The 27382-nt window shown below is 44.9% G+C and overlaps 1 long non-coding RNA gene across 1 annotated transcript in view; it reads left to right on the top strand.

Annotated features, from left to right (window-relative positions):
* Positions 1-18525, top strand: part of LOC141567514 (uncharacterized) — a 49617-nt gene extending 31092 nt beyond the window's left edge. The window contains exon 2 of the long non-coding RNA XR_012490188.1: positions 18027-18525. This is a non-coding gene — a long non-coding RNA (uncharacterized LOC141567514). The remainder of the gene's footprint in view (positions 1-18026) is intronic.
* The last annotated feature ends 8857 nt before the right edge of the window (positions 18526-27382 follow it).

Here is a 27382-nt window from a genome sequence, read left to right as displayed (position 1 = left end):
CCTCTCCTTTCCACCTAAGTATTGGGGAGGATGACGCATTAGTCTCCCAAGCAAAGCAGCACTGTTTCCTTCCAAATCTAACTTTGATTCTGCTCTGAGACCAGCTTCCTACATTTCTTAGGACCTCAAAGTTGTGTGTTTTCTAATTCCAATGTGTTTTTCAGTATTTGTGTATTTAAGTGTTAGCGAATTCCATTTATAAGGATCAAAGCATGTTTTTCGCTTTACTCCTAAAAGGTTTGAATATCGGGTGGCTTTTTTTTTTTTAAAGGAAAATGACAGATATCAGCCCTTAGACAACTCAGCTCACGTCGAGACCTCCGTGGCATTATCGCCTCCTTTAATATTGCTGATAGTCTCTTGCAAATGTATCACAAGCTGGCATTTATTAGTGCGAGGCACAAGTAAGGGGCATGTTATTTGATTTGAATAACAGCTCGGAGCTACAGTTTGAGTCCAGAAATATATTAGTCAGAAACAATCTCATTTAATAACACAGAAACTAATAAAAGAAAAGGATTCCAACTGATTCAGAATTGAATTTATGAATATTGCTTTAGCAGGATTAATGATCAAAACCCCAACCTGTTTGTCACGTTATAACTGACTTTTCCATTTAAATGCAAAACCAGAAGTCAATGACTCCCAAGGATTGTATATCGCTTTGAAGAAAACCAGTTCATTTTACATGTAAGCTTCCAAATTGGCAATAAACTTTAATTACAGGGTCAGATAATCAAATTATAATCAAATAGCCTCACATAAAAATCTATGTTTGAAATTAATGAGACACAAGCCTGCCACTTGCTATCATTGCACCTCTGTAACTTACTAACAGACGTTTCATTTTCATTTAAAGTCACCGTAAGGACTTTCTCCTCACTTTCCACCATGTAGCTTAATTTGATTTAGAAAACATTTCATTCTTAGACCATACAGCCCTTTGGATGTTCATATTCATCTCTACAGTTTCCCTCCCCTTCTCACCCCAGGGAGGTCTGTCTTATAATTGACCATGGGGTTTCCAAATGGGTGCTCCTGTAAACCTTTCCAACTGTGAGATGCGTCCATATCTACCTGTCTCTGTTGGGAAGAACCTTCAACCGGTGTCAGGTGTCATCTGACAGAGGCAGCAGCCACACGGCGCTGCTGAGTGGCCCGGGAAATTGTGCCTGAGGGAAAAAGAATGTGTATGGCTTAGAAATACTTAAATCATTTTGAAATCAACACATCCGTTGGCAAGTGAATGGCATTAAACGCTTAGACCTGCTCCATTGTCTCGTTAGCCACGAACAAGCAGAATTCTAAGTTGTGCTCCAAAACCTCCGCATTTTATCTTTAAAAGCGGTATCTTTGTCTTCTTCAGTAACAGTAGCTTTTATTTTTGTACGAATGATGAAGAGCCAGCTGCTGGGGCTTCCTCTTCCTGGCAAACGGGCAAGCTGGGACGAAGTAAGACTGATGAGCTGAGGGGCTCAGAGAGGAATGCAAAACGGACACTCTTCTATCCTTGACGTACCTTCTTTTCCTAAAAACTGGACTTCCTTGGGCTTTCCCGTGTTATACAATAAATGGGGTGCCTAGCATCTGACAGAGTCGCCAGATACAAATAGATTTTTAGCATAAGTGTATCCCAAATACTGCATGGGACATACCTATACTAAAAAAATAATTCCTTGTTTATCTGAAATTCACATTTAATTGGCCATCCTGTATTTTAATTTGCTAATGCTGGTGACCCCTGTCTGCAGTCATAATGATAATAAATGTTCTTTGGAGTGTTCAGAGCTTGGTGTCTTCTGAAACATGAAGGGTTTCCTGGTGATTACCTCCACATTTCCCCAACTCGCCCAGTCACCCACTCACGAGAATCAGCTGGGAGCTTCTGAAGGCTGCAGGCGCCCAGGCCCCTCCTGGAATTGCTCCTGATTCAGCCTGTCCAGGGTTTGGCCTGGGCGCCTGTATTTTGACAAGTTCCCCAGATGATTTCCGGTACTGGACAAGTCTGGAACATGTGGCAAATGTCTCCTGTCACTACATTCCTGAGGAGCCAGTGGCAATGAAGCACAAGAGGTAAGGCCATGTTAACTTGCCTTTCCAGCCGGAAAAATCATGGCCCAGAAAATGCGGGGAGTTGCTCAGCTGTGTTCAGAACCGCACACCTATTGAAATATCGGCCTCAAAATATTTTATTTCGTTGTTGCATAAAGAGGTCATTTGGCTTAGAGCAGGGCAGGTAGAAGGTATATGACCGGGTAGCCTGTCAGTGTCACGGGGATGTCTGCTGTTCTGTCTGGCATGCTCAAGGGTCCTACTGTGCGCGGTCCTGAGGTGTGGGCGGTGGGTCATGTCTGCCTCGGGTTTGTCACCTGTCATAAGCAGACCCCTTCCCTGCCTCCAGCCTTCTCCATGGATTCACCACTGGGGTCCAAAACAGAGAGAGCCGAGCTGAAAACCTGGGAGGGACGGCACCCTGCAGGTGATCAGCTCTGTCTCCCCAGTGCCACTCCAGCCCCCACGGGCCTCCAGGGACATGTACAAGGAGCCGACTGACACTGCCTGGGAGCAGCTAGGGCACCACGTACGTGTGAACCACACCTGAGCCTTCCCCTACTCTCAGCAGGTTACATGTGCTTTCAACGGAACCTGCAAAGATGGCAAAGTGCTGAGAACATTCCATAAAAGTGGAGAGGCCCTTGGGTCACGCCCACACTGCCCGGCTCTGTGCAGTTACCTCCTGGGCTTGAAGTCAGCCAGTGCCATCCTGCTCCCAAGAGGTGTTCACCAGCAGACGTGTGAGTCAGACGACAGGAGTGAGGTCTGGCGTCACCATCCACATGTCATGTCACCCCAGCCAAGCACGCAGGACAAAACATGGCCAGGAACTGTTTCTTCATGAGAGACTCGGCTTCTAGAAGGAGGCCTAGGCCAGGGTCACCCTTTTGGGTGTCCGCTTGATCCCCAGCTGCGAAAGCAGTCACCTTTTACCTCCGCAGTCAAAGCACCGTCTTTTGGTAACCGTGGAACGATGACTGGGCCAGCAGTCAGAAAGGCAGGTCCCCAGCCTGTCCCCAGCCTGTCTCCCGCCAGGCTTGGGACCTTGGGCAGCTCTCGTCTCTGGCTCACCTTCCTCCCAGGTTACGTGAGCTCTACTGTTCTGTGGTTGCCTCTGATGAGGGATAGTCAGTTAGGCACCTGCGAAGATCAAAGAGACGCAATTTAATTATTTCTCCTTTTCACCTAAAGTCCATTTTTTCTGTCCCATCTCATTTTAAAATCAACTCCAAAGTGACTTCTGTGCAATCATCAAGTAAGTTCTGCTTTTCACTATCGCTTGAGTTGTTTCTACCCTATAAGAAAAGCAACTGAGGAAAATGTAATACAGAAAACGTATCAGTTCTACAGGAAAGAATCTGCACATCTTCCCTCAGCCAGCGTATTGCCTCCTTTGCTCACACCTCACATTCGAGAGGTGCCAGGATGTGTTTCAAAGACCTAATACATGGCGTTGCCTCTTACACTGTTCTGAGGCCTCCAGAGGAGCCCCACTCAACCTTACAAGACACGCTGGACAAAGCATCTGTGAGAACAAACTGTGGCCACGGTGTAGGAGAGGCAACAGCCAGCCATGGCCACGGGTGGGCCTGGGCGACAGAGGTGAATACAGGTGTTGTAGTTCCTCAGTGTACTGAGCCTGTGGTGATGCCCTGTTGACTAAATGGGTACCAGCACCAAAACCTGTCTTGCGGCCCGTCTTCTAGGGGCACCCCCAGTCTGAGTCACCTACGAGGTAAAGAATTTATCACAACACGTCTGAAGTGCTGTTGCTATGGCCCGAGGTGCAGCACAGCTCCCTTTCACCCCCGGAACACCCCTCGCCATCACACCGAGCTCTCTCTGGAATGGTGAACACTTGGGACTCCGAAAGTTAGATTTGGGTTCACATGTGACGTGAAATTCTAGGAGGGTCTCAGCAGCCTTAGTGGCTCACACCGTCTTTCATCCAGAAGTTCCATGGCTAGGGGTTCATCTTAAGGAATAGCTGAACATAGCTTGTAATTGTGAAAAATTGGGCATCTTGTACGGAGTAAATAAATCATGGCTCGTTGACATGACAGAAGACCCTGAAGGCATTCAAGATCACGGAGAAGAATGTGTAGCAACGTGAGAGAAATGTCCGTCTCCTATGGGTTGGTGAAAATACAGAGAAGACCATTTTTATAAGGACAAAAGTAGTACAGGGCCACTTTAAATAGTTAACAGTGGTCCTCTCTGGTTGACAGAATTATGAATGCTCTAGATTTCTTAGTCCTTTTTGTCTTGTTTTCCAAGTTTTCTGCCCAAAGCAAATACTTATTTTTTTCTGTTATTTTTTTAATTAGCAAAAATGTTAACTACACTTTTGAGGAGTAAAAAACCATAATAGGACAAAAATCTTACTGATCTTTAGGGAACTGACTTCCAGTTTCCATTTTGTCATGAGTCAAATTATTGTATGTTCATGGTGTTTCGAAGTTGTTCTAAGCTCTATCACCACTGGTGACCTTGGTCTTTCTCTTCTTTCTTGACCCATGTGGAAACATTCCAGCCGACAGGAGGTAGCAGCAAAAGTTCTCTCTGATGTGTCAATTACGGTAAATGTTCAGACCGGACTTACTGTGCTTGTCACAGAACCTGACACATGGAAGGTGCTAATTAAATGTTTGTCGAATGAATAAAAGAAAACTCGATTTTGCTATTTTTAAGGGCTTTTTATTGGTTCTGCTGTTAAAAGAGAGGAAAAAAAAGTGAAAACTAGCATTTAACTCAATTTATAACAAACAATGGTTTAAAATAGAAACCTCAAACCAAATTGGCCTAAAAGGGTTCTGGTATATTCTGAACAGCTGTGGTAGACACACTCTGAAATAACTTCCAGCGAAATTCCAAGTCTGTGTTGAATAAATGGTACGGATAGGAGAAAGGGCTTTATCAGAGGCTGCTATACTCAAAGGCCAGGCTCAGAAACCTCTAGCAATGGCGATCCTTTCGTAGGCTGTAGATGGAGCCATAACATTACTGAATGGCACCCCGGCAGGGGAGGTGGGGGTTTTGTGCTGTAAAAGCCAGATGTTTGGAAGTTTTTTGACTTACGTTTCTGAGTGTGAACAACCAGAAAACTCAGACCTTCCTATTTCCTCTGAAGCTGACTAGGCTTGTAGAAGCCAAGATACTGGTTGGGGTGGATGGAGCTTTCATTCTCCCGGCAATTATCACCTCCTCTCACCTCCGTCTCTGACAATTTCTCTGCTTGAGGGCATCCCGGGGCTGTCAGTCCCACCTAGGCTGGTGAAATCGTTTAGAATATCACACCTTCTTTTTTCACAAGATCCACTGGCAGTGAGGAGTGTGGGACTCACCTGCTGAAGCTTCAGGCGGTTTCACACCCCCACATGGGGCCGCAGTCGGCCTGGCAGCACCTCCTCTTCTCCCCAGGAAAGGCTTCCATAGGACTTGACCAACTGCAGGGTCCCTGCAGGCCAGGCTTCGAAAGCCTCCCTGACTTGGCTGAGCTCTGATTTTCCTTTCTCCTTTAACTGCTGTCTTCCCTCTCTTCACTCTCCTCTCCCCATCTCTTCTCTCTCCCCCTTTCTTCTCTCTCCTCTGCCTGCCCCCCTTCTCTGTCCCTTCTCTCTTTCTCTTTGCACACACAGGTCCTCGAAGCTAGAGTCTTGAGACAAAGGGCTTTGTCTCACATTCACCTTCCACATCTTATCATCTTACTTCTTTCCTCCCCAACACGCCATGGGTCCCTCCCTGCTGTGATTCTGGGAAGTCCCACCTTGGCCTGGCATCCCAGGGGTATGGGTCTCCCTCCTCTTTCCCCCTCCCTAGTGCCCTAAGTGCAGGCCAGGGGAGGGGAGGCCTATCCAGGTGACCCTGAAGCTCCGTGCCTCCATTCACGCCCTCCCTCCACGGGCTGAGATTTCACTCATCCCTCAGGCCCAGGTCACATGCCCCACCTTGTTCATGCAGCCCTCCTCGCTTTCCTCCAATGGGAATCTCTCTCTCTCTCTCTCTCTCTCTCTCTCTCTCTCTCTCTCTCTCCTGAAGGGCTTCGCGATGGCACACACTGGATTCACCTTAGACACAGGCTACTTGCGTGCATGTCTGTACACCCACAGTCACTGGAAGGCTATCCCTGTATTTCCTTTCCCACTCACTCTGTGCACTCTTCCGGGCCCGCTGGTACAGGAGAAGGGAGAGATCCACGCCAGGGACAGTGAGCTGCCAGAGTGGCTTCCTCTGCCCTGTGAGGGATGGGGAGTCCCTGGCAAACACGGGAGCTTCAGGTCACCACGTGCTGGAGAAAGGATGTGTTCACATCACAGGTCCTCAGGCCAAGCAGAGGTGAAGGAGACGGGAGCACAGATGCTGGGGGTTCTTGAGAAGGGGCAGCGGGTTGGAAAACCATTGACCCTCAGATAACGTTGTTGGGTCTTAGCACAGAGGGTCCCCGAGCCTCCATTTCTGGGGGTGGAGGAGTGGTTGGAGAGGTGACCAGAGTCTACTGACAACTCAGATACAGGAAGGGTCTGGGCAGAAAAGGCCTTACTGCCCTGCAGTTTCCTGTCTCCAAGCGCGGCACAGGGGGATTTGGGGAGAGGATAATGACCTCCCACGTACCCATCACGCTGCACCAGTGATAATCACCTCATAGCCAATCTTGTTTCTTCTGTATCCCCACCTACTCCCCCACTTTCTGCATTATTTTAAAGCAAGTCTAAGACATTGCATTATGTCTTTCAGTCAAGCATTTCACTTGTGTAATTAGAAATAAAAAGAATTACCTGACACATTCTGAAACTAATCGCCCTATACTCTGCTGTAGAAACTGGAGGGAGAAGGTGGAAACAAAATGTAACTGTTACTGTCTAGGGGATTTAGAAGAAATGTGTTCTCTACCCATGATTGTTGGCTCCAAAGGACGGAATCTCTAACAGTGGGGTTTCATTTATCTGTGGGAGCGGGTGGTATTTGGGGGCAGGGACTCGGGGAATGTGCTCAGCTACTCCATGGTGTAGTGCTGGTCCTGGTAGGGAAATTGCTGTCCGTTCTCTTCTCTAACCTTTCTCGCACCGTCTGTGCCAGATCCCTCAGTAAGCACTCAGAAAATTATTTTAAATGACCTTCAGCGGTTCCCCAGCCTCTCTCCCCTCATCAAACAAAGGGAAGTTTTGGAATTCCTGTGGCTGTAGCCTGCCGTCACCCCCTCACATTGTGTTTGTTAAATGTCCACTTGGACACCCAGCCCGCCTGACACACCCGCTGGGATCTCCCCCTGACTTCATTTCGGGGTGAGTTGTTCTCCTGCTTTGTTCATTTGGATTAGGAACCCATGACATGCCACCTGGCTTACAATTTTCTTTTTCTCTTTCAAAACAATAAAAATGTTTTGGAGGGATTCTGGACGACATTAGGTGATCATTTTCAATTTCCATGCGAGACATGTGGAAAGACTCACCTCCACTTACAGCTTATTTCCTGAGACGGCCTGACCCACAAAATGGAACAGACCTTCCTGGCAGTCAGCATTTCAGCACGTTTCCCGCTCTGTCCTGCACTGACCGTGGCTCAAGTCAAAACTCACAGAGGAACGCAGGACTCTTCTTGATGATCTGTTCCCGGCCGAGGAAACTCAGTCCTGGGGTGTCTCCCTTCTCCCTGAGGCCAGGACTCCCAAATCTCTGCAAAGCGAGACTGGGCTTGAGTTTGGGGGAGGAGGTGGGGTGGCACAGCGCCTTCTCTGTTTTCTCTGGGAGCGGGAGAGAAAGCCCAGGGGAGTTTGTTTGCAAGGCTGCTTCCTCTCTGCCTAGTTGAGTTGATGGAGAAAAGTCATCAAAGGCTGGCTACGTTGTGTTTTCCTTACAAATACAAATGTGAATTGCTCCAGTGCAGGGAGTTTGTTAATGGCTGAGTAAATGTTTGACCTTCCATGAGACTGCAGAATTGAGGTGTTTGGGTCTTTTTTGCGTCATTGGAACATACAGGCTTGCGCATGACAAGTTAAGGGGAGACAGAAATAAAGAGACAATATCCTTCACAGAAGATGGCAGCCACCGGGCAGGGAGCTGGAAAATTCTCATGTGCCTTTTGAGGTGCGGATTAGCTGCAGAAGAAAACTGCGGCAGGGAGATTTGAAAAGAAAGACTCTTTGGGTGGGAGAAAAGACTGGGTCCGCAGAAGCAGACCCTGCTCTCTGGCAAGGTCGGGTGAGGGGTTCTAAGGGTGTAGAGAGAGGAGAAAGAAGAGACCTTAGGCTGTTTGGTGTGTGGGTCTGGGGGAGAGAGAGATGGAGGAATGACTTTAGAGAAATGGCTGTGGATGGGCCTGGAATCTCTTTGGACGTTTCCCCAGAGACTCAGTGAGGATCTAACTTTCTTCTCAGTTGCTCCCGGTTGTTGCATGTGGCACGGACGGGCTGGTCCAGATATGTTTGGATTAGGCGTTTGTGATGGCGCACCCCTCAGGGCCTACAGAACACAGTTCGAGCAATGACCTGTGACCTTTGGTTGAACAGCTAGAACCCTCTTTCCTTTCTGACAAGGAGAGGGTCACGGATGGCTGGCTCTTGCCCACTGCTAGCAGTTGGGTCTGGGCCCAGCAGCGTGTGGACAATGGGCACTGTGGGAACCCACCAGTCGGGGAGCAGGTTTTCCCATCCTCGCCTTAAGAGCTGTGTGGACGCAGCCTGCTCTGCTGAGATGTGGTACACTGTGCAGGCGGGAGGCGGGAAGTGAAACGAGGAAGGAGAAAGGCACATGTCAGCAAGTTCTCCATCCCTCAGTCCTGGGGACCTGGCGGGCCCCCCAGACTTTCCTGGCATTGGGTTCTGAAGTAGGTAAAGCCAGCTGGCTCTGGAGAGTTTTGTCAAGCTTATGTCAGCCTGCGTCTTGGGGTCTTGTTTGCTGCCTGGGAGGTGACGGTGCTGGCTGGCTGAGTCCCAGCTGTTCCTTTGGGGGCCCATGTGGGGGCTTTGGCCTCTGATAGGATCTTTCAAGCCAGTAAAGGATGGGGGACAGGAAGGTAGGACTGGGGTGGAACAAGGGGTGGGTCTTACAGCCAGAGCTGGTCTCCAGGGCAAGTCGTCAGGCCTTGAAGGAAAGAATTCGAGTTCACCTGGAGGATAGCAGGGAGAGTTCCAAAGTTCTTTCCCTCCTACTGTGAAGTATTTTGCAGAACCCAGCCCTCCCTGGGGGGCGCCCTTCCATATGGGGTGTGAGGCACTGTTTGAAAAGGCATTCTTGACCTAGTGTACCCACAGGGGCTGCTTCTTCTCTGGATGCAGACAAATGCTGTAAAGCTCAAGTTTTATGCAAACACTTAGGAAGGCAGTCTCTCTGCCTCTTTGCATTACCTTCACTCCACACACTCCATCCCAGGCCCGGCCTGGGGGAGGGAGTGCGGGGTTTGCCTCTGAAGCCAGGGATCCTTTGCAAGTGATGTGTGGGCACATTTGACTCCCACTGCTCCGGCCTCAAAGGTCATTTGCATGGGAAAAGCTCAAGTTTCTCCTTCTTTGGAGCTAAGGGATCTTTTCCTAGGGGCCTCCCAACCTTTCTAGTGCAGCCAGGAGCCAATCCTGGGCACCCCCATCCAGTGTCTCGGGCATGCTCACATGACCAGCTCCCAGTCCGCTTTCTCAGCCCTGAAAAATAATGTCCTGCAGGCTGGGGGCTAATGAGAGCTGATGCCTACTGAGTGTGCCAGCCCCTCTTCTACTGTGTTTCCCTGAAAATAAGACCTAGACGGACAATCAGCTCTAACGCATCTTTTGGAGCAAAAATTAATACAAGACCCAGTCTTATTTTACTATAATATAATACCCGGTCTTGTATAATATAATACCGGGTCTTATATTAATTTTTGCTCCAAAAGACGCATTAGAGCTGATTGTCCAGCTAGGTCTTATTTTCAGGGAAACAGGGTAAGTGCTGAGTGTGGAAGAGCTCAGGGAACTGCCATAGTAGTAACTACGTGAGGTACTGCTCCTTACGATCCTCACTCTGCAGAGGAGGAAACTGAGGCCTGGAGAGACGATGGAACATGCACAGGGTTGCCCTGCCCGGGAGCAGGGGGAGCTGGGATTCAAACCCAGACTCTTCTTGTCCCCCGGCTCCCTTTCCCCGCCAAGCTGTACAAACTCAGGGGCTTTGGTTTTGTGCGGTGGGACTGAAAGCTTAGCATCTTCTGGGAGGAAGCTTGGTGTGGGGGGAGGGGGTAGGGACAAAGCGATACTCAGGGAGGGGAGAGTGGAACGAGATTCTTCCTGGAAGCCCCATGGGGCTCTGGAACCAGAGAGCTCTTAGATGGACAGCATCACAGCTGTGCGCTTGTCCGTAATTTCCCACCCCAATTGCACCCCCTGGGCCCCCCACTGTCCCACCCCAGCAATGATGGATATGGCAGCTTGAGCGTCTTCACCCAGCGTGTGCCACGCCAGGCCCAGCTCTCGGAGCTGAAGATAGAGATAAAAAGACAGAGCCCCTACTGCTGGTGATGCTAAGACAGGTGACTAAATCCTGTACAGCGTGTGTGTGTGTGTGTGGGGGGGGGGGAGGTTGGGTAACAGTTGCTGTGGTTGCAGTCACTTGGCCTCTGGGCAGAATTCCACAGAGGGCAAACCTTCTTGTATTTGCAGAGACCTCTCTAATGGGCCTGCTTGACTGAAAACCAGCGTATGCCCCATGGACATGACCTAGATGCAGAGGTTTAGACAAAGAAGAGTTCAACTGTGCATCGCAGCAAAGAGAAGGACGTTTGGCATTATCTGCTGAAAGCTTGGGATGGAATTTGGGGTCCTGGAAAAAGAGATGGGAGTGAAGGGCCCCCCAGATTGTCTTCTATGGCTAGGACCTGTGGAGGGCTGAGGCGGGCCGTGTCTGATGAGATCTGGGAAGAGTGAGGATCTGTTTAAAGTTGTGTCCTGCCAGCCTGGTAGCTATGGACTGTAATCGCCTACTGATTCCCTGACCGTCTGTCCCCAGGACCTTCGGTAAAGGTCGGTCACACACAATAGTGTGTGTTCGAAGCGATGGTACAGTGGAGAGGGCTACGGCTACCCGGAGAGGAATTAGGAGGTGACGGCTATCGAGGGACAGGCCGCAGCACCCACTGACCAAGGAGCAGATGCCTAAGAGGCCCTGTTTCCCTCCGCGCCCCGGGGAGTGTGGGACAGAGGCTGGGTGGCCCGGTCCTGCTGCTGCTGTCGTAGACTCAGGGCTGGGACAGGGCGTGGCAGTGAGGCAGGTCTGCCACCTGCCTCCGGCACAATTCAGAGTATGGCCCAAAGCTCAGCCATCAAGATAAATCATTTTTAATGCAACATTTAAAAAAACAATTAATACAAAAATCCGTGGTGAACAAAATATCAAAATTTTAAATAAAGACAGGGTAAGTATTACTGATTTTTCCTTTGGCCTCAGGCTCCTCTATGGCTGAGCAATGCATTGTTATGGGTCCTGTCTTCATTCTAAATGTTGGTAATTTAGTCATTATGGTTTTTTTTTTTCCCCCAAGTCAAATTGTTGTCCTTTTCAGTCTTATTTGTGGAAGGCGCAGCTCAGCTCCAGGTCCAGTTGCTGTTGCTAGTTGCAGGGGGCGCAGCCCACCATCCCGTGCGGGAGTCAAGGAATAGAACTGGCAGCCTTGTGGTTGAGAGCCCACTGGCCCATGTGGGAATCGAACCAGCAGCCTTCAGAGTTAGGAGCACGGAGCTCTAACCGCCAGAGCCACCGGGCCGGCCTGTGTTCTTTTTCTTTTAAATAGTTCCCTGTAAAATCAGATGTTAACTCTCTCTGAATAAACCCAAGTGGAAAGGCTTCTTTTTTTTTCTTCTTTTCTTTAATACATAATACCAGTGACAATAGGAACAGGTGGAAAGAATGTGTGTCCCCTCACCAACAGAGCACAGTGGTTTAGCAGGAAAACACTAAGTTGTTACATATGTAACGGACAATTCTTATTTATTGATGGTGAGACAAATGAACAACAAAGCTTCCAGGGAAAGTACGGCAGGAAATATATTAGCAGGAGGAATGATTTATGTCTTTGAATGGGGCCTATTTCTTTTATAAATGGGTTTGGTTTTGCATCTTGGTCAACAGCAGCTTCGCCCACTTTTTAATTATTAAAACTTGTGTTGGCCCCATCATTTATTGCAGCTTTTTTAAACCTCTCTTTAGCTAGCAAACCACAAAACAGACAGTACTTCCAGGATTTGCCACTCAGGGGATGTGTGTGTACTCCTTGGAATCCTGAAATTATACAATGCTCGAGCCAGATGGGATCTTGGAGGTTGATGAGTCCAACGTTACAATCCCCGCCCTCTCAGGATCACGCAGTTAGTTAGCTGGTGGTGGTGGAAATGGGTCATTTGTGAAGAGATGCTTTGTAGGGCGGCTGGAGACCTAGAATTCTACACTTGGTTTCTTTCTTTTAATTTTCCCCCAAAATGTTTCGTAAGAGTTTCATTCATTGATGTTGAGTATAGTATAGGTGGCTTTGACAAAAACACCTAAAATACCCAGGAGCACTTTGCTTCCCTCAAAAGATTGCCTGTCTCGGGTTAGTGTTGCATCGTATTTTCAAACACTTGAACTTCACACAGGGGGCTAGGAGAACCCTTAGGAAGCACCCGAAGTTTTGCTAATGGTGATAAAGTTGAGTTTAAAATGCTGCACGGGGCAGAGGGAGAGGCGAGGTAACAGGAAGATCTGCCCATCTGTAGACCTGGGCCCCACACAAACCTTTGTCTTGTACATGGTCAGATCTCGAAAATTTCATGCTCCATAACGGCTTCTTGTCGTAATTACACATACTATTCTTTCAGTTTAAAAAGGACCAGACAAGGAAATGTCCCTACCTGCATATTTACAGAATTCTCTGAGGGGTGGGCCTCGGGGCCACCAGGTCACTCACATAGCACTGGCGTTGTGCCATTTTCCTAAATTTCGTTCCTTTGATTCCTGAGTTTCCAGACTTGTTCCCTTTCAACTTTTCTTTTTGTAATTGTTACATTTGTTTGTTTACTTATTTTATTTTTAAAGCTTTATGGCACAAATACTATGCATTCATTTTAGAAGAATGAGAAAAGTACAGATAAAAACTTTAAAAGACAGAGATCACCCATAATCCTAGAGTTAGCCAAGCGTTGCCATTTTGGAATATGTATTTCTAGACTTTTTGTATAAAGATGTACGCACTCAAGTATATCTTAACAAAAATGGGATCGTACTGCATATACTGTTGCATGGCCTCTTCCTTTCACACAATGTGTTGTGGTTTTAGAACCTGATGACCCTGGCAATGACTCTTCTCTCTGGGCTAGGCTCTTATTTTAATTTTTTTCAATGCAGAGAGAAAGAAGTTTCAGTATAACAAAGGGGGCACCCACCAGGTGGATTTTCTTGTGCCCTTCATTCTCTGTGCATGACAATTCGAAGTGTTGCTTTCAGCCTTTTCCTGCAAGTGGGATTATTTTCAATTTGTAAGCAGCCATAGCTGTTCCCACGGTCCTGGACCCGCCACTGGCCTCTCCGATCCGTTGGTGACCTGCCACCCATGGCCATACTCCATGAACATGGCTGGGTAAATGACCAAGGGGACGGTCTCTTCCAGTACTGACATCCACACCAGAGGGTTACATTGTTACAACCGAACCTACACTGACACGTGGCTGTCACGCACCGTCCACAGTCTGCATTAAGGCTCTCTCTCGGTGGTGTACATTCTGTGGGTTTGGACAAATGTACAGCAATACGTATGTACCATTACCGCATCGTATAGGGTAGTTTCACTGCCATCAAAATCCCGTGCTCCACCTATTCAGCCCTCCCTGCCCCCTACCCCTGGCAGCCACTGATCTTTTTACTGTCATCAGTTTTGCCTTTTATAGAATGTCATGTCGTTGGAATCACACAGCCTGCGTGGCCTTTTCAGATTGGGTTCTATCCCTTAGTCATGTGCATTTGTTTTCTTTGTGTCTTTTTATGGCTTTCCTGGCTCATTTCTTTTCTGTGCTGAGTATTAATCCATTGTCTGGATGCACCACGGTTTATTTATTGATCACCTACTGAAAGGCATCTTGGTTGTTCCAAGTTTTGGCGACTGTGGATAAAGCCTGGTGGCCACATCTGTATGCAGGCTGTGTGGAGACATAGGTCTTCAACTGCATTTGGGTAAATATCAAGGAGCTTGATTGCTGGATCGTACTTATGGTGAGAGTGTGTTTGGCTTTGTAAGAAACTGCCAAACTGTCTTCCGAAGTGGCTGCGCCATTTGCACTCCCACCAGTGATGGATGAGATTCCCGTTGCTCCACGTCCTCACCAGCATGTGGAGTGGTCAGCGTTCTGGATTTGGGCCATCCAGATAGGTGCGTAGTGGTGTCTCGTTGTTTTAATTTGCAATTCCCTAATGACATATGATGTTAATCATCTTTTCATATGCTTATTTGCCATCTGTATATCTTCTCTGGTGAGATCTGTGTAGGTCTTTTGCCTATTTTCAAATTGAGTTGTTCATTTTCTTATCATTGAGTTTTAAGACTTCTTTGTGTATTTTGGATAACAGTCCTTTATCAGATATCTCTTTCGCAAGTATTTTCTCCCCGCTTGTGGTTTATCTTATTCTCTTCACAGTGTCTTTCGCGGAGCAGTAGTTTTAAATTTTAATGAAGTCCAGCTTATCAATTATTTCTTTCATGGATCAAGCCTTTGATGTTGTGTAGTTTGTTTTAATAACAAAAAACAACGACAATAACAAGACTAAGGCAAAGTGAAATGTTAATGGCCGCAAAAGCCAACCATTTGGTATCAACTAGAGCTCAGTGGTGATGTTTTATTTGGCATTGAAGGCTCCTTCCATGCAAATCACATGTAATGTGAAAACATAAATATTTACAATCACTTTGTCACTGTAACTATTTCAAATGAAATGTCTGCAGGAGAAATAGACCGGGCTGCACATGTCACTCCTGAGTGGGATTAGCAGGCAGCAGTCACTCCCCAAGCTGCTGCTCCTGACATCTTGCTTGAACTCAAAAGTCAGGTGTTATCCACAGAGGTGTTTTTGCACTCCCTGCACAGCGAGTGATGGTGTTCCACTGAAAAACGCCTTCCTTCCCTGTTCCCAGTAGCACGGACCATGGCTGCTAATGACTGTACCCTGCAGACACATTAAGCGTCAGGATTTGCTGTAGGAGTTGCTGTGCCGTGGCAAGAAATGGCAATGACGCTAACAAGACAGTCCCATGCCTAGGAGCTGGACGCCGAGGAAATATATGTCAGGTGGACTTTTGGGAAAAGCGCTTGGCAGTCCTGGTCTAAGAGACGCCGTAGCCCGTGTTTACCAGCCAGTGAGCTCAGAGGGATTGATCCCTGAAGAGGAAATCAAAGGAAATGGGGGACTTCTGAAAGGCGGTATCAGGAGCTCACACAGCACCCCCCACCCCATCCCCGTGCTCGAAGCCGTCATAGTCGCAGCCCACATTCAAGGGGGAGGAAAAACACTCCCCACCTCTCGATGGGGTTCACGGATGCCATTAATCCTCCACCTACACTGTGTTTTTTTCCTGCTCTTAGTTCATTGGCACAAGGAGCCCAAAGAGTGACAGTGTTCTGATTGTGGCTTCCGTGGAACCCTGTGTTCTCTTAGGTGAAAGTGTTCCCCTCTTGGGAACCAGGACCTCACAGAACCTAAAACTGTGATGCTGGGAAGCACATTACCGACAGTGGAGGGGAAGGGGGCACTCCTACTTCTACGTTCTGGTTTCTGGACCCACGTATTTTAGCTTTGGGCACACGGTGCCATACCAGGTGTAGATTCAGTACCTAAGTTGCATCTTGGGGGACAGCACCTCAACTTTCTTAATTGCCTCTGAGTAGGCACTTCAGCTGAGCCTGTAATAGGCCGTTCCATCCTTCTCTGAGTTTGGCCACTTCCGGGTACTGTAACAGGTGGTAGAAGCAGTCACGTCCCCTTTTCCCTTATAGGGGTCCCTTGATCTGAGACAATGTGATGTGGGAGTTCACTTGGCGAATCACACATTGTCATCCCTCCAGAGGGGGTACTGGTAGAGCACCGTGGTCGGGGACGGCAAACGCATATCAAGAGGAGGTTCAGTTCCAGCGAGAACAAACTGCTGCCTCCTGCAGAGTGGAAGGGGTGCAATGTAATCCACTAGCCACCAATGGCTGGCTGGTCCCCTTGAGAGGTGGTACCGTACTGAGGGCTCAGTGATTGTCAGTGCTGCGGGCAGGCTGAGCGCTCAGGAGAGCAGTAGCCAGGACCAGCCTTGGTGAGAGAGAGTCCGCCGCTGTTGGGCTCATGCACGGCCGCCATCCTTAAGTGAGCGTGGCAGCCATCCGTTTTCAGCTCCCACCAACGCACGGGGCCTTCTGATCCACAAACCAAGCGTGAGATTTTTTTCTTCTTCTGTTCTCTAGTAGTCGCACAGGTCCTTCCTGTCCCATGGGACCAGAGGTGTGAGCTGAGGAAGAGGCAGTAGCATAACCAGCCAGGTGGCATGGGGGTTCGGGCTGTCCGTTTGTGGGTCTCACCTGTGTTCCCCGATTGCTCCCCGCATAGGGCTCTCGGGACTGATCCCAGATGTACCCTTTCTATCCGTAGATTTTGCAGCGTGTGGACAGGCTAAGTGAACTACTGGTAATCACAATCCCAGAGCAGAAAGGACACAGTGCGCACCTGGCAAAATGCTGTTAGGGTGACGTGAGTTGAAGCGATCGCAGAACTGGCCACCAAAACCACAGCTGGAATCTGGGATGTGACAGAGGAAACATGAGGCGGGCCCCAGAGGCATCGAATACGCATCCCATCTGCTTCGGCTGTATTATCCCAAATTGACTTACATTCTCTGGCCCTGACTCTGTCCATGTTTGAGGAAAACAACGGTCAGACTGGGAAAGCAAAGCAAGGGACCTTGGAGACCTCTAGCCACTGAGAAACTGCGTGACATCATTAGACATTTACTCTGTGAAAGGTTTTACTTCGTTGTTTGTGGCTCCCTACTCTTAGGCTTTTCTTTATATATAAGCCACAATTTATCTCCTTCTGTGTTTTTGTAAGATGATTTTGGAGCACCAAAGTGTACACTTTGCAGTTCCTACTGAGTTTTTTTTTTTTTTCCTTAATTGAGAAATCTGTTCTAGTTCCCGTAGCACATTATACTTCTCAATATAAACCCAAGGACATTCCGTGGGTTCCGACATCAATCCCCAAGTCTCCCATTTCTCATTCTTAAGAAATTGATAATAACTCTCGACCAGTGCTGCCGAGACAAGTCATGCGTCCTCCCTTAGTGTCTCTCTTGTGGGCCTGTCCGACATGCGCTAGGATGTGTCCTGGTTTCTGCGCTGAGCGTCTGAGTTCTTAGTTTTTGTTTTAATTACTATGTCATTGTTTTACTCCCACCCACACCCACCTTTGTCTTCTCCCTCCAAATCACTGCCAGCTCACTGATGTGCTAACATCCATACAAAAAATTGTACACAAATGTTCATAGCAGCATTATTCATAGTTCCCCCAAAAGGAACACACGTAAGAGTCTTCCATCTGATGAACACATACATAAAATGTGGTATATTTGTACAGTGGAATATTATTCAGCCGCAAGAAAGAATGAAATACTGTTGTGTACTCCAGCGTGGACGAACCTTGAAAACATGATGCTGAGGGAAGAAGCCAGTCACAAAAACCACATGTTGTATGATTCCATTTGTGTGAAATGTGCAGAATAGGCAAACCCAGAGAGACAGAAAGTGGATTAGTGGTTACCTGGGCTGGGGGCAGGGAGGCTGCAAATGAAGAATGATTGCTGATGTGTACGTATGTGGTCTATTTTTGGAGTGCTGAAAAAGTTCTAAAATTTTATTTTGGTAATGGCTGCAGAATTCTCTTTTTGTTTGTGTTTAAAAAATATTTTTATTAAAAAATATAGCTAACATACAATTATTATATCTGTTTCAGGTGTACACCATACTTATTCAACATTTGTGTACCTGAAGAAGTGACCACCTCAAGTGCAGCAACCATCTGACACCATTCTATGCTGTCACAATATCACTGACTATATTCCCCATGCTGTGCATTACATCCCATGACGTGTTTGTTTTATGCCTGGAGATTTGAACCTCTTATTTCCCTCCACCATTTCTACCTTTTTAAAATTTATCCATTACAGTTGACATTCGATATTATTTTGTATTAATTTCAGATGTACAACATAGTGGTTATACATTTGTATAATTTAAGAAATGATTGCCCTGACTAGTTTAGTACCCACCTGGCACTGTACACAGTTATATTGTAATATTATTGACCGTATTCCCTATGCTGTACTTTACATCCCCGTGACTATTTTGTAACTGCCAATTTGTATTTCTTAGTCCCTTCACCTTTTTCACCCTGCTCCCCAACCCCCCTCCCCTCTGTCACCCCAATAAATCGAGCACCGTCTGACACCATAGTGATTACAATATTATTATTTTCCTTCTGGTACACCCATGACTACTCTGTAACAACCAATTTGTACTTCTTAATCCAGTTCCATTTTTCTCCCACCCTCTCAATCTCCCTTCCATCTGGCAACCATCAAAATGTTCTTTGTATCTATGAGTGTGTTTCTGTTTTGTTTGTTTGTTTGTTTTGTTCTTTAGATCCACATATAAGTGAAATCCTATTGCATCTGTCTTACTGTGTCTGATATTCTCCACTCAGCACAATACCCTCCAGGCCCATCCATGCGGCCACAGACGGCAAGATCCCATTCCCTTCCATGGACAAGTAATATTCCACTGTACATATGTACCACCTCTTTATCCATTCTTCCATTGACAGACACCCAGGCTGCCTCCACATCATGGCCTTTGTAGACAATGATGCAATGAACATATGGATGCACATGTTCCCTTGACATAGCATTTTGGTTTCTTCAGATAAATATCCAGAAGTGGGATTACTGGGCCCATCTTTGTCTCTTGTTGTAGCCTTTGTTTGAAAGTCTATTTTGTCTGGTATAAACATTGCTACCCCCAGCATTTTTGTTTTTTCCATTTTCATTTTCATGAAATATGTTTTTCCATCCCTTTACTTTCAGTATGTGTGTGTTTTTCAATCTGAAGTGAATCTCTTGTAGGCAGCATATGTAAGGGTCTTGTTTTCTTATCCATTCAGCCACCCAATGTTTTTGATCAAAGCAGTTCATCCATTTACATTGAAAGTAATTGTTGATAGCTATGTAACTATTGCCATTTTATTATTCATATTTTTTATTTTTTTTTCCATCTAAGGAAGTCCCTCTAATATTCCTTGTAATACTGGTTTGGTGGTGATGAACTCCCTTAGCTCTTTCTTGTCTGGGAAGCTCTTTATCTGTCATTTGATTTTAAATGACAGCCTTGCTGGGTAGAGTACCTTTGGTTGCCTGTCCTTGCTTTTCATCACATGGAATATTTTGTGCCAATCCCGTCTGGCATGCAGTTTCTGTTGAGAAATCAGCTGACAGTCTTATTGGAGCTCACTTGTAAGTTACTAGTTGCCTTTTTCTTGCTGCTTTTAGGATGCTCTCTGTCTTTAATCTTTGCCATTCAAATTATAATGTGTCTTGGTGTGGGCCTGTTTGGGTTCATCTTGTTTGGGACTCTCTGTGCTTCCTTGGCTTTTATGTCTATTTCCTTTGCCAGGTTAGGAAAGTTTTCAATCATTATTTCTTCAAATACGTTTTCGATCCCTTGCTTTCTCTCCTCTCTTTCTGGTACCCCTATGATGTGAATGTTGTTATGCTTAATGTTGTCCCAGAGGTCTTTTGAACTATCCTCATTTTTTTAAAAAAGATTTTTTTACTTGGGAAGGGGAACAGGACTTTATTGGGGAACAGTGTGTACTTCCAGGACTTTTTTCCAAGTCAAGTTGTTGTCCTTTCAATCTTAGTTGTGGAGGGTGCAGCTCAGCTCTAGGTCCAGTTGCTGTTGCAGGGGGCACAGCCCACCATCCCTTGTGGGAGTCAAACTGGCAACCTTGTGGTTGAGAGGACGCGCTCCAACCAACTGAGCCATTCGGAAGGCAGCTCAGCTCAAGGTGCCGTGTTCAATTTTAGTTGCAGGGGGCGGAGCCCACCATCCGTTGCGGGACTTGAGGAATTGAACCGGCAACCTTGTGGTTGAGAGCCCACTGGCCCATGTGGGAATCGAGCCAGCAGCCTTTGGAGTTAGGAGCACAGAGCTCTAACCGCCTGAGCCACTGGGCCGGCCCTATCCTCATTTTTTAAAATTATTTTTTTTCTTTTGCTGTTCCAATTGGGTGTTTTATGCTACTTTGTCTTCCAAATCATTGATTTGATACTCTGCTTCATCTAGTCTGTTGGTGATTCCTTCTAGTGCATTCTTTATTTCAGTTATAGTATTTTTTACTTCTGACTGGTTCTTTTTTATGGTTTCTATGCCTTTTTTCTACGCTTGCTATCTCTTTGTTGAAGTTCTCACTAAGTTCCTTGAGCATCCTTACAATCGGTGTTTTGAACTCTATGTCTGGTAAGTTGCTCGCCTCCATTTTATTTAGTTCATTTTCTGGAGTTTTCTCCTGTTGTTTCATTTGGGACGCATATGTTTGTTTCTTCATTTTGGCTGCCTCTCTGTGTTTGTTTCTATGTATTATGTAGACCTGCTGTATCTCTTGCCAGGTGGCCTTATGTAGTAGGTGCCCTGTGGGGCCCTGGCATAGTCTCCCTGGTCAACTGAACCGGGTGCTCCAGGAGAGTCCCTTGTGTGCGTTGTGAGTACTCTCCTGTTATAGTTGAGCCTTGATTGCTATTGATATGTCAGTGGGTGAGACTGATCCTCAGGCTGATTGGCTGTGGGGTTTGACCACATCCAAAGCTTATGGGCTGCTGTGCGGGAGGCTTACCCCATTGAGTGGGATTCAACCCAGTGGGCTCTGGTTCCTTTGTGTGCCACTTGTGGGGCTAATAGGGTGGTGCTCTGCTGTGGTCTGAAGCCAACCTCTAAGTATGTTGGTTCTTGGGCCTCTTGGGAGGGGCTCCAGTGCAGGTCCAGGTCGGCTCCTGCCTGTGACCAGTCAGGGGCTACCTGGTAGGAGCTACAAAGCCACAGTTGGTCGCTGCTTGTGCTGGACCTGGAGGTGTGCAGGACAGGCCACTCTGTGAACTGAGGACGGCTGCCACCAGTACTGGGTCTGGGATAGCTCTGCACAGTCGGGACACACTGAGGCCTGCTGCCGCTGACTGCCAGTTGCCAGCTTTGGTAAGATTCAGCTGCAGATAAAGCCTCCTGCCCTGCGGAGTTGGGTCTGGCAGGGTCTCAGTGAGTCAGCAGGGAGGAGCAACTGAGTTCACCAGGCCAATCAGATTCAGGTTTTGCTGTAAGCGTAGGGGGCGGGATCAACACAGGAAAGATGGCGCCTGCCTGCCGGCTGCACGGGAGGGGGAGCCAAACAGGGAAATTGCCAACCGTCCTCCAGCCACCTCCCCGAGGCCATACGCCTCAGTCTGCCTCCCGTGTGTCTCTGACACTCCCTGAGTCACCGTCTCTTCGCTGGAGTCCAAGGTGAGTGCCTGCGAGTGAGTCTGTGCACGGGCCATTTAAGAAGACGTCTGGGTTTCGTGCAGCCTTCCGTCCTACCCTAGTGGTCGGAGTCCCCCATTTTTCACAGCCAGATGTGGGGGCTCCTCTTCCCGACACCAGTACTCCAGACTGGGGAGGCCGGTGTGGGGCTGGGGTCTGTCGCTCCTCTGGGAGGAATCCCGCTGCCGAGATACCCCTCCGGGTTCTTAACCACCACATGCAGGTGTGGGGCCCATTCCAAGTCTGCACCCCTCCAACCAGTCTCGACGTGGCTTCTTCCTTATATCCTTAGTTATAAAACTTCTGTTCAGCTGGACTTCAGATGGTTCTCCAGGTTGACTGTTCTATAATTTAGTTGTAATTTTGATGTGTTTATGGGATGAGCCAAGCACCTAATGGAGTGTGTATCTACTCCATCGTCTTGGATTGTTCCTTTCTATAATTCTGTGAATATATTAAAAATTACTGAACTGTACACTTTAAAGGAAGGAATTTTATGGTATGCGCCACATATCTCAATACAGCTGTAAAAAATATATAAATGGAAACACAGTGAAAAAAAAAAATGTCAGTTTTACTTCTACCTCTTCCCCTAGCTACCCAATTTCCTTTCCCTGAATCTACCGCTTACCAGCTTCTGGGGTTTACTTCCAAAAATATTTTAGTGTAAAATCATGTGTTTTTACATAATTTGTTGTATACACCACACACTATTTTGTACCTTACTTTTTCACTGAAAAATGTGTCTTGGAGAAACAGACATAGAGAGGAGAATGCTCTGTGAAGATGGAGGCAGCTGGCAGGGGTGGGTCTAGAAGCCAAGGACTTACCCGCAAGCATGATGCCAGTAGAAACACAGGGAACAGATTCTTCCTTAGCGTCTTCAAAGGGGCTATGGCCCTGCCAACACCTCAGTTTCAGACTTCTAGCCTCCAGAACTCTGAGAATAAATTTCTGTTGTTTTTAAGCCAAAAAAAAAAAAAAAGAAAGAAAACTATATCTTGGAGATTAAACCATATAAGCACATCTACGTTTGAACTTTTAATTAGTGGCATAGTTTTCAATCTCATGACTGTAACATAATTTATTTGATGAACTCCCTATTGGATATTTAGGGTGTTTCTAATATTTTGCCTTTTAAAACAATGATGAAATAAATAACCTTGTCCGTACCTCATTTCTTATAATTGCAAGTACATCTTTGGGGTAAATTCTTAGAAGTAGAATTGTTGGATTAAAAGATAAGGATACTTTTTATTTTGATAGAATTGCTAAATTGATCTCCACAGCATTTGTGGGTAAATTACCTTCCCACTAGCAATGTGTGCATGCATGTTTCCCTCAGCCATGTTAGCATGACATGTTATAGAACTTTTGATCTTGTCAGTCTGTTAGTTGAAAAATTTTATCTCACTGTGACTTTAATTTGCATTTTTGTTATTATGAGCATGTTAAGCATCTTTTCCACACTTATCAATATCATCACACTACATAAAATTTATGTTATATTCACTTCGTTCAGTCATCGGAATTTTCTTTTCTGTAAATTGTTTGTTCATATACTTTACTCGTGTTTCTCCAGATTGTTGTTCTTTTTCTTATTGTTGTTTTCTTTAGGAGCTCTTTGTTTATTAAGGAAGTTAGCCATTTGTCCCATTTTTAGCAAACATTTTTCCATGTTTCTCATCTGTCTTTTGATTTGATTTGATTTTTTTGCCATGAAGAAACTCTTATTTTTGTGTAGTCAAATTTATTACTATTTTCTTTTATGGCTTCTGGAGTTTGTGTCATACTTATAGAGGCTATACTCATCACTTGAGGTTGTAAACATAATTATTTGTTTACTTCTAGTGCATTTATCATTTCATTTTTTACATGTCAATATTTATGGAATTTATTTTAAGGTATGAATAGGAATCCAATTAATGTTTTTCTAGATGCCTTTTTAGTGGTTCCAGCATCATTACCAAGTACTTTACTTCTCGCCACTTATTTGATATGCCACCTTTGCGTTGCCAGCTTCTTGTATGTATTTGGGTGTTTTTAGACATTCTGAGCCCCACTATGTGCTGGAATAAACAAATACCTCTTGATCATGGTGTATTATATATTTTATTCTTGAAATTTTTTTTCATTAGTTTCAGGTGCATAAGACAAAGCAATACTTAGATGTTTATCATTTATATCCCACACACTGTGTGATCCCCCCTCCCCCCATCCACTATCCCTCTGACATCGCACAGAGCCATTACATTTCCACTGTCTCTATTCCTAATGCTGTACTCCGCTTCCTGTAACCATATACATACATATATATACATAGGTATATTATATTTTTATGTGGTCAATTATATTTGCTAATGTTTTACTTAGACTTTTTTCTTCAGTATTCTTAAGTGAGATTAGTCTATAGTTTTCTTTTGTGTTTGTGTGTGCAGTATTTATCAGGTTTTAAAATCAATAACATATTCACTTATTTAAAGGATTATGGAAATTTTTCCTTTTTTTTAATATCTCTGGGATAGTTTGAATAGCACTGAAATTATCTAGTCTTTGAAGGCTTATTAGAATTCCCCTGGTGCTTTTTGTGGGGATTAGCTCTTTAATAACTGTATTTCTTCTATGGAAAATTGATCTTTTAAACTTTCTCTCTCTACTAGGGTCAGTTCTGGTAAAGTCTTTTCTAGAAAATTATCCATTTAATCTAGATTTTCAAATGTATTTGCACAAAATTGTACAACTTAGATTCATGATATTTTAGAATAGCCTCTGATTCAATAGTTAATCTCCAATTGTCATGTTTTAATTTGTACTTGTGCTTTCTCTTTTATGATGATTAAATCTATTTTGTTGATTTTTTTCAAAGGAATATCTTTTTATTTATTAGTTCTACTATTTGGTTTTTAACTCAATTATTTCTGCTTTATCTTAAATATTATTTACTTCTCTCTACTTTCACTAGATTTACTTTTTGCTCCTTTTCTAACTTTTGAGAAAGATGTTTAATTTATTGTTACTTTCATTTTCATTCCTATATTTAGTCTATGCATTTTTTTAACCTTTGCTTTAACTGTATCTCAAAGCTTCTGATATATAGTTTTCATAATCTTTGTTTTTAAAAGAAATTGTTCAATTTCAATTTATAGTTCCCCTTTGACTAAGGAATTAATAATTTTTAAATTTCCAGATTTTTGTGTGTGTTGGAGATGTAGATAAAAAGATAAAGAGGGCGGATGAGACGTAGGGTCCAAGAAGTGTTTCATACTATTTTGTAATGACTTCCACTGTTTCAGTCAGCTCTTAGTGTTGTCGTTTGTTTCTGACTGCTTTTAAGGTTGTCTCTATCTTTGGTTTTCAGCAGTTTTTTCTATGATGTGCCTTAGGTGATTTTGTGTTTATCCAGCTTGGACATAAAGCACTAAGTCATTATCATATCTATGTCTTCTGTGGATTCTGGAAAATTCTTAGCCATTAGCTTTTGGAATATTGATTCTAATTCTTTTTCCTCTCCTGGGACTTCAACTATGTCTATAACTCACACAATCCCATGTTTTCTAATTACCCCCACCCTCCATTTTTAATATTTTTCATTTTCTTTCAATGCATCAGAATGGATATTTTCTTGATTTTTTTTTTGTTTACAGTTCACTGAGTCACTATTCAACTATGTCTGATTTACTGCTACATGTACCTAGTGAATTCTTAATTCCAGTTATTGTAGTTTTCATTTATAAAATTTCCACTTTGTTCTTTTTAAAAATGTCCACTTCTGTCAAATTTCTCAAAATTGCCTTTTAACACTATGAACATATTAAAAATAGTTTTTTTGAAGTTCATGGGTGATGAATCCATTATCTGAATTAGTTACGGGCTTATCACTTGTCTTTTGTCTTAGTCTTCAGTCAGCGGTCTTGTCTCCTTCGTGCCTAGTTAATTTTGTGTGTACCAAACACTCTACACAAAAATTGTAGAAATAATTTGAGGGAGGATTAATTTGAGCCTGGAGGATTCACTGGGGCCCCTCGTCTTTGGTGGACCCTAAATTACAATTTTTGTTCTTCAAAGCCCTGTGAGTCCATTGAAAGCTCTGTTCAGCTTCTGAGCCCTTTCCCCATGCTTTCAGATTGGCAGATGCCTCTAGGAGAAAAGCAGCCTTCATGCCTGGTTCACCCTCTGGGTTTCCCAGATCTTGTTCTATAATCTTACAGCCTAGGTAACTGGTGGCACTTTGATGTTTTCAAATACTCTGTGTGTGTGTGTGTGTGTGTGTGTGTGTGTGTGTGTGGTATGTATAAAATTAGCTTTTCTAGTTGTTCTTAACAGAAAGGGTGGTCCAAACAATCAAATTCACCATTACTGGAGTAGAACTCCATCCTGCTAAGATGTTTTGATTTTCATTTCATTTTTTTTTTTGGAATATGGATCCAGGATTCTTTTTTAAATTAAGACTTATTTGTTTTGGATTTTCCTGGACCAGCCATGGAAGAGAATCACATGGGTGGAGGAAGGGTTTGGGTGGTTTACAAGGTTTCTTAGCTCAAGAATGTCCTCTTCTGTTGCTACAGAGAAGTGCATTTCTTTAAAAAATATCCCTTTTACTGATATTGATATAATGTAATGAATCCATCCTATTTCTCTGGAGCCCATAGTTTCAGTTGGTTCCTTCTTTCACTTCACTACTGGCTCCGGGGGATACCGCTCCCTTCCAAAATGCCCCCTTCTCTTCCAGAAGAGGTGTGTTTCCAAACCTGCTACCTTTGGTCCTAGATACTTTCCAGGAGCCCTCCTTATACTTCCCCAGTGGCCACTACTCTGCTCCGCCAGGCTTCAAACCTGTTTGTAGTGTTTCCCCACTCAGGGTGAGCCTTCTTCTTCTGGGGGAACCATAGTTGGAACGCTATGTTCCACCACCACTAGAACCTCGTCTGTCACACACTCCTCTTAGGCTCAACCGTTGCCTTGCTCCCCTTGAGTGTGGGCTTCTGAACTGATGTTTCCTTCTCCCTCTTAAACATAAAGTGCAGTTTGTAGAATGTCTCCCAGTTATGTTGTAGGAGTGGGTTTTCTTGTCCTCTTAGAAACCCAGAACAACACATATTTTTAACTTTTACATAGGATTTTTTTTTTCAGCTATCCTTTTACTATTGATTTTTAATTTCACCAAATTTTGCTTAGAGACACAAAATGTAGTAAGTCTATACAGTTTTGATTTTTTTTGGAAATTAAGACGTTCTTTGTGGCTGAGTACATAGCTGATTTTTCTTTGAAACTTCCATGTGCATTCTATATTCGTTTAGGTTTAGTAATCATATTAAGCCAATCTAGACTTATTTGATCTGTCACTCTTTGAGAGTTAAAATTTAAAATCGATATAGCCGCAGTATTTTGTCCATAGTTCTGTTAGTTCTTGCTTCATGTGTCTTGAGACTATACTGTCAGGTATACATGTTCACGTTCATCGTATCTTTGACCTGTTGTTCCCTTTATCAGTATAAAATGTCCTTCTTTGTTCCTTGTTTTCCACCTTGGATTTTATTTCGTCTGATATTAAAATTGTTACCCTGCCTTAATGTTTACATACTCAATACATCTCTATCTTGTTTTATAGCTTGTGTTTCCTCTTGTTTAGAATAGTCTCCCAACCTCTATGTTCTATGTAGTCTCTTAAGTGTTATTCTAAAATTTCTCTTATTTTCCCTGTTGTCAAAGACATGTGTGACTATATGACAAAAACATTTATACCAA

Source organism: Rhinolophus sinicus, linkage group LG11, assembly GCF_036562045.2.
Source record: "Rhinolophus sinicus isolate RSC01 linkage group LG11, ASM3656204v1, whole genome shotgun sequence".
Lineage (NCBI taxonomy): Eukaryota > Metazoa > Chordata > Mammalia > Chiroptera > Rhinolophidae > Rhinolophus > Rhinolophus sinicus.
Note: the sequence above shows the minus strand (reverse complement) of the source record. Positions and strands in the feature narration are given on the sequence as shown.